The following is a 7,999-nucleotide window of genomic DNA, read 5'->3' as shown; positions in this document are numbered from 1 at the left end:
CGGGGCGTGTGTGGGATCCCCGCCCGAGGGGGTGCGTGCCACGGGGTGTGCTCCTGATGGCCCCCGTGGGTAACTGCGGTGGCCGTGAATGCCGTAACCACTACAAGGTTATTTTAGTAGTCACGCGCTTTCTCAAGAATGACACAATTTTAAGATTTAAACAGTTATCTCTTAAAAACGAACTATACTATGGTATAACCATAGCCAAAACATCCAAGTAACTTTTAATGCCACATTGTAGCTATATAAGTTTGCTGGTGCCCACCACAGCTGCTCTATGACCTCCCTTTCTCAGTAGGGCAGGAGAAAGAAAATACAACAAAAAGGCTCATGTGTTGAGGACAAGGACAGGAGAGATCACTSACTGATTACTGTCACGGACAAAACTGACTTGGAGAAATCAGTTTAATTAATTAACAATCAAATCAGAGTAGGATAATGAGAAATAAACCCAAACCTTAAAACACTATCCCCATATGCATTCCTTCTTCCTGAGCTTAACTTTACTCCTGATTCTCTATCCGTCTCCCCCCAACATGGAGGGATGGAATGGGGGGTCCACTCAGCTATTCATCTGTYACCTCTGACACTGCTTCCTTCTCTCCTGCTCCCAGCAGGTACAGTCTGACACAAAGGCTGTATACTCACTGCTCCAGTGCGACTCCTTTTCCTGGGCTGTAGTTCCTCACAAACTGCCCCACCATGGGTCCCTTCCACAGGGTACAGTCAGTCCTTCAGGAAAGGCTGCTCCAGTGTGGGTCCCCCACAGGTCCCCAATCCCTACAGCACACCTGCTCCAGCGTGGGCTTGTCTCTTCACAGGGCCATGGGTCCAGCAGGAGCCTGTCGCAGCACGGGCTTCCCACTAGTTCACAGCCTCCAGGCATCCACGTGCTCCAGTGTGGGGTCTTCCATGGGCTGCAGGTGGATCTCTGCTGCCCCACTGACCTCCATGGGCTGCAGGTGGATCTCTGCTGCCCCACTGACCTCCATGGGCTGCAGGTGGATCTCTGCTGCCCCACTGACCTCCATGGGCTGCAGGTGGATCTCTGCTGCCCCACTGACCTCCATGGGCTGCAGGTGGATCTCTGCTGCCCCACTGACCTCCATGGGCTGCAGGTGGATCTCTGCTGCCCCACTGACCTCCATGGGCTGCAGGTGGATCTCTGCTGCCCCACTGACCTCCATGGGCTGCAGGTGGATCTCTGCTGCCCCACTGACCTCCATGGGCTGCAGGGCACAGCTGCCTCACCATGGTTTTCACCACAGATTGCAGGGGAACCTCAGGTGCTGTGCCTGGAGCACCTCCTCCACCTCCTTCTGCTCTGACCTGGGCTCCTGCAGAGCTGCTCCTCTCACATATTTTCATTCCTCTCTCTGGCTGAAATTTGCTTCTGTGCAATAACTCTTTACCCTTTTTAGACATGTCATCCCASAGGCGCTACCAGTGCTCTTGGTGGGCTTGGCCTTGGCCAGGGGAGGATTCATCCTGGAATGGGCTGGCATTTCCCCTATCAGACATGGAGGAAGCGTCCAGCAGTTTCTCACAGAAGTCAYCCCTGTAGCCTCTCCATTATCAAAACCAGCCACATACACCCAGTACAAGTACCTACCGCTCTTACTGCTACATAAATATGTGGAGAAAAGCCTAAAGGTAAACATAATAGTAAGAAAAACAGAAGTAATGTTTGAGGCAAACCATTCATCTTTTGCACCAATGCCCCAGATTGACTTCAGCTGATTTAATGAGTAGTAACATTATAGAAAGCCCAGCCTACAGATAAAGGATCTTTTACAAGTAATGCCACTGGTTAAAATAAACTCCAGGCATTGTAGTTAACAGCTGTATTAATCCCTTTCTGCATCACTGTTCCTAATATAAATCAAACATCATACACAGAKAGCTTAGACTAATTATTGCTAATGATCTGAGCTGTTTGCCTGACTCCACTTATAATATATTGGTGTTACATTGAGAGGGAACCAGTAACAAATTAGTTTGATCACACCATTCCATTTTAACCTTTAGGATACACATTTTGCTTTTTTTAGATTTCAAATATGCTGTACTGCTTTATTATGGGAACAACAAAAATCATTATTGCAGTACAGAAATAGGAATTAAGTTTATTTCATAAGTAAGTGATTTACTTTAGAAATATATACTGTGTTTTAAAAAAGTATCCTTTGCCAATAACAACAGGAGCTCATTGCTTCAAGTTCAGCACTACATGTGAGAAAACTACCTGTTTTCTTCTAAAAGGAAAGTCCTGTAACCTTAATTAGTTATTTAGTAGAACATGTTCCACACTTTACTGTGCCTTGTAAATCAAAATTAATCTTGCATACATGAAATTGCAGACTTCAAGCATGTAATAAACATATGGTACATATGGTCATTTTTCTAGTACTCCTCTCTACTGCCATCAAAAACATATAATGATGCATAAAGACACAGCCATCTCTTGCTTTTTTTTGCAAATAAGAAATAGAATGATGAAAAACCAGAAAGACTTTAGTGCAAAAACATGATGAATAAACTGAATTTGTTTAGAGAACAGCTTTCACAATTAGAATTAGAGGTATTCTAAATTTTCAGTTCATGAAGTCACTATCTTGCATGGTGTAAATTAAGGTATTTTTCCACATGACTTCTTCATTGTTCCAGTACTGTGGAAAGCCCCTTTAACTAGCAGTTTCCGGATTATCCTGCCTGTGTGTTTTTATCACAAATGGGTAATTCTCCACTAGGATAAGGAGTATATACTTGCATACCACTTTTCTGCCTGGAGGGTGGCTGATTCTGCTTCCTGTTTGGTTTGCTTCCAATTTCCTGTTTTCCATTTACTCAATACAAAGACCTGTTGCTGGTCAGTTTCTCCAGAATTGAAATAAGGTGAATATTTGCATCAGCCTTCAACCTATTGGCTGATACGCTCAACTGCAGTCACACATTTGGACCAAGATGAAAAGAAAAAACAATCCCAGAAAAACCTGTCTCAGAAGGGAGGATTCAATCAGAAAAAAAATAGGTTTATCCCTTTTCCTTGCCCACTGTGGGCAAGCCATATTCAACCCAATGGACAGAAATTTTCCTTTGTACCTATAGAACAAGGGGAGCAAAATTCAGTTGTGAGATATCATTAATTTCCTCACATAAWTTTCAACAACAGAGTAAATAGTATGGCAAAGATGAGGTCAAGAACCATGAATGTCATGAGTGTTGACCAGGGATTGGAGGGGGAAGCAGAAGTTCGGTATTGAGCCCTGAGGTAATCACTCTACATCTCACTGATGTGTCTTTATCAGAGTCCATCACATGCTCATTGTCTCTCTGTTCCTTTTATTAGAGTTGATAGTTGGAGCAAACCAGATAATATAGAGCTGGTGAGATTAAAAAAAATAAGGTGGGACAAAATGGAGAAAGTGCAGAAAAACACAAGGTTAGGATACAAACTGGGGTTATAAAAAGAAAAAAAAAACAGGAAAAAAATTATCTGTGAATAAAAATGTGACGAACTTCAAAAGAAGATGTATGCTGCAGAGGACCATATTGACAATGTCCTAGCTGTATCTTTTAAGAGGAGGTTTTGTCTTTAATGCAAATGAAAAGAAGGAAAATGCAGCAAGAACAAACTATGGAAAGAAAGGAAAGTCCAATAAACACAAGTTCTAGGCCGGGAATCGGGCAGGAAAAAGGTGTGATGAAAAATTAGAATAGGAAATGTGACAGATAAGAGAATTCAGACTTYGTTTCCAATATTAATTTCTTAGGAATAGGAGGGGTTCCCTTCGTAACCCTGAATTTTCATGGCTTGGATTTTTCATACATTGTGTAAGTCAGTTGTCTCCAGCAAGTAACTGCAGTTCTGTCCTCTAGCAGACACCTTTAGAAAAGGCTATCCCTTTAGGTTAGTTCCAGGTTAGTTTATTTTACTCAACACAAGAATCCCCCAAACAAATATTTTATATATTCCTTATGGACTGCTCATCATAATTATGACTGATGTATTGAGGAGGAGGAAAAAAAAAGAGCTACTCCTCTGATCTCGGGAAAGGTGATTGTGTCTAGGAGAAATAACTCAGAAAAATTCATTATAGTATAAAATTACCTACTCATTTCAGCTGAGATTAGTTGTGAGCAACTTGCTATTTGCATAGTTGACCTGCAGGTTAGACCTGCTCAGACAGTAGCATGTTTGTGCACTTTACATCACCAAAACACTTTCTAGGTTTTACAGTTATTAGTGTTCACATACTCACTTCACCTTTTTCCTCATCCCTGACTGGTTCCATGATATATATACTTCCATGATATATGTACTTCCATGATTGATATATATATATATATATACACTTTTGCCTGGTTCACTCAATGTGGAGAGATATAATATTCCAAACTGCATGCAACAGTTGTTGATTTCACACGCGCACAAGCACACGGAGCTCTTCGTATACTTATGAGACCGGAGCACAGCCCCTCGCATGGTGTTTGCATTAGTAAAACTGTAACTATTCCTGAATTTATATGCATCTAAAGTTTGCTAAGACAGTTCTTATTAAGGGTGTGATTTCTACCGACACTTTCGAGAGCTTTTAAGTCCAGAGAAGGGCTAGAAGATCAGCTTTTAGTCTGCTTTTTTTTTTTTTTTGCTATGTATCTCACCAACAGCTGAAACTTTGCAAAGACTTAAGTGTATGTCCATAGGTCATTTGGTAAGGCACACAGGGATTAAACCTAGAAAATATTTCCAAGCTGCATCAAAATAAGACTAACAGAATTTTGGTAAGGTATTTTCCTTAATTGGAAAGGCTTAAAATAAGCGATCATATGATTAAAAAAAGCAAGGATTGCCTGCTATTTGTTGTAACCCCTATTTCTGTAGTGCCCCTGCAGCCAGAGAAGCAGCTGTTCATTGCTGACATTCTCCCTGCCAGGCATTCCAACTCTCTGAGGTAATGGGCTACAAGCATACGGGCCTTCGCTTTAATTCTTTCAGCGTATCCTTCCGCATGGATAGAGCGAGGGGAACGCCTCCAGGAAAAGAAATTAAATGCACACACACAGAGGCACCCAGGGACGGCCGATTTGAAAATATTCCCGAGAAAGCAATTTGCGCTCATGCGGCACAGCGTCGTATGAAAGGGGCCGCCCGAAGAGCTGCCCGGCACAGGTTTATTTTGTTGTAGTGTTTTCTTCCACCCCCCAGCTCTCTACCCAGTGGAATGATACCCAGAGCAAGTTTTTTGAGACAGGAAGTGAGGAATGTTTTCACTATGAGTGATCTGAGAAGAAGGTGGGTTAGCCGAGATAGCAGCTGTTTCGGACAAGAGGAGCACAGAAAGTCAGATCCCGAGGAATACAGATGAGATGGCTCCGGCAGAGCAAGTCTGGGAGCGCTGGGGTTTTTTTTCGGCTRCACGTATGTGAGAGGAGACCGGTGTGTTTGGATCGCGGTGCAAGGTAAGGGGAAACAGCGGCAACAGTAAAAACATAGCAGGTGATCTTCTCTGCTATGTACCGCAAGGCTCAAGAGTTTCAACCATTTACTTTTTGAAAAGTAAAGGCTGTGGGACGGCTTCTGGTAGGGGAAGTTTGAGACAGGCACTCGCTGCTCSTCTCTCAGTCCAAGAGTCGTGTCAAAGATTAACTGGTAAAACAAGGAGAGGGTGGAGTATTTTGATTAGTTTTTTTGCCTGCCCAAATATTTCTGAAACAAATATATGTGTTTCAAGAATGTGAAGTAATAGGAACCCTTTTTCACCATCATATATAATTTTATTTTGATTACTGTCATTCATGCAGGCTATTTAAAAATATTTGTAAAGTAAAATGCTAATAATTGAGGGGGGAGTGGGAGATAAAGGTAAAGGGGAAAGATACCACAGTGCTCAGTAATCAGACATTACCTCAGGGCATGTTGCTGAAATACAGCATTTTTGAAATTACAGGTTTCTGTTGAAATATAAATGTATCAAGTTTGGCCACTGAAGACATTTTTAGCTGTTGCGTGAAAATTCCAGGCTTGGTAAATAAAGGCTTGTTACAGTAAAGGTCATCGATTGGATTTTTGATTCCTGGATTTGTAACAGCCATGAGTTATTGCTAAAGTAGCTTAAAACAATGCAGGTAGGTCYGAATTTAAAGTAATGCATTAGGCAAATTTGAGAGCACCTAGGACTGCAGAATTCTCAGCTGCTGAATAAAATCAGCACAGCTGTGTTTGCAAGAACTACACATGGCAAGCAATAGAAGATACTGAATGATACCTCGTGTTATTCAGCAAAYTTGCCTTAATTCTACAGTGTTAGGATTTTTTTTTTAGTTGGTCTTTTGTGATGTGGTCTGAAAGTTAATTACTTATGTTTTTCTTATTATAAATGGGTTTCATAAGTCATGAAGATTATGTCAGATGTACTAAAATGAAATAATTTGGGGTAAATGCTCAATGGAGCATTAAATGCAAACAAYGGATCATAACCTGGAGAATGCTCCTGGCTGACACATTCCGAAAATTCTGCTCTAAACTTCCTTCCTATATTTGCATTGTTACCTGTTTGCATAGTGTAAAAACTGGAAGTCTGAGGCTGCCTCATGTCAGCATTAGATGGTTTGGAAATTTCACCTTTCAGGTTAGCCTCTAGATAGTGATCCGKTTTTTTCTCATGGTTTTAGAATACTTTTCTAAGGGCCTTGATATGGGCATAAAAGACTGAAAGTCTTTCATATTCAGTGGCACTCCATCAAACCTGAGATTAAAACACTTCTGCATTTCTGGCTCGCTTTCAGAGAGGAGTAAATTGGTTTCTCTCATTTTGTAGCACCAAAGAAAAGATCTAACTGTGCAAAAAATGTATTGGAAAATGGGCCTTGGGGACGTGAGCTGAGGTCAGCCAGCCAAAAGTTACTCTGCCAGGAATAAACCCAGTGCAAGATTCTGCTGGCAGTGGACAGCGTACTAAAAGCTTCTGTCTGTAGAGCATTCCCTGCATGCTGTTCAAGCAGGGCTGGATTTGAGGGATCAAAGTGCAGAGTGAATAATGAAGAGAGGATTCCCTCTGTATCCCTAAATTTTTCAGGGCARTGTTATGTCTTGTTATTTATAATACAGCTGCACCCAAAAATAAATTAGTTGGTGTTTGGGTGAGGATTGTTTTCTCATTCAGCTAAGATTTTAGGTGGTATCTGTTGAGGATGGGGGTTGTGTAGAATGGTAGAACTGCTTCAAGATTATCAGAAACAGGGTTATGAAATATGCTTCTGGTCATTCTTTGAAGTAGGGTTGCAGAGATCTCAGTGAGGAAAAATGCCACGCTGCCTCCTCTTTCTCCCTATTTTAGGCTTTTAATGTCTTGCCACCTCCCTTTCTTCTTTGGGGTGCTGCTGGCTGGGGAGTAGAGAGTCTGATATGGGGTTTTCAACCTAAAGAGTTTGTGGTTATCTTGGATAAGTTTGTAGGTGCATATATAATGTCCAAGTAGAATGTAGGATCTGTTTGTTTACAGCTATACCTTTGAGTTTAGAAACAGGTGTGCTAGGAAAACTACTTCTTCCGGTTCCTCCATTCCAAAGAAACGCATATCCTCACGTTACTCCTGCCTCCATGCTGCGAGTCCTCAGAAATAAAATTATGCCTTTTAACACGTGCTACTAATACATGCCAGCCTGGAAAAAAAATTGAAAAGAAAAGCAGGCGTCTGTTTTCTTTCGCCCTTCAGTCAGAGCCACTAGAGGAGCACAGGCAGCGCTCACTCCCCACGCCAGGAAGCAGCGTGGCTTTGTCCCGGGTGGTGTTGTCCCGGGTGGCGTTGTCCCAGGTGGCGTTGTCCCGGGTGGCATTGTCCCGGGTGGCATTGTCCGGGTGGCATTGTCCCGGGTGGCATTGTCCCGGGTGGATTTGTCCCGGGTGGATTTGTCCCGGGTGGATTTGTCCCGGGTGGCATTGTCCCGGGTGGCTTTGTCCGGGTGGCATTGTCCCGGGTGGCATTGTCCCGGGTGG

At 42.6% G+C, this 7,999-nt stretch overlaps 1 protein-coding gene across 2 annotated transcripts in view; it reads left to right on the top strand.

Moving 5' to 3' along the window:
- The first annotated feature begins 5,008 nt into the window (after positions 1–5,008).
- Positions 5,009–7,999, top strand: part of PTPN21 (protein tyrosine phosphatase non-receptor type 21) — a 44,787-nt gene continuing 41,796 nt past the window's right edge. For both annotated transcript variants that reach the window (XM_057383742.1, XM_057383822.1), the window contains exon 1: positions 5,009–5,463. The gene's annotated coding sequence lies outside the window, so the exon portion shown is untranslated. The remainder of the gene's footprint in view (positions 5,464–7,999) is intronic.

This window comes from Malurus melanocephalus, unplaced genomic scaffold (genome assembly GCF_030028575.1).
Source record: "Malurus melanocephalus ecotype Western Australia unplaced genomic scaffold, MMel_1.1 scaffold_0, whole genome shotgun sequence".
Taxonomy (NCBI): Eukaryota; Metazoa; Chordata; class Aves; order Passeriformes; family Maluridae; genus Malurus; species Malurus melanocephalus.
The sequence above is the reverse complement of the archived record's forward strand: the minus strand, read 5'-3'. Positions and strand labels throughout refer to the sequence as shown.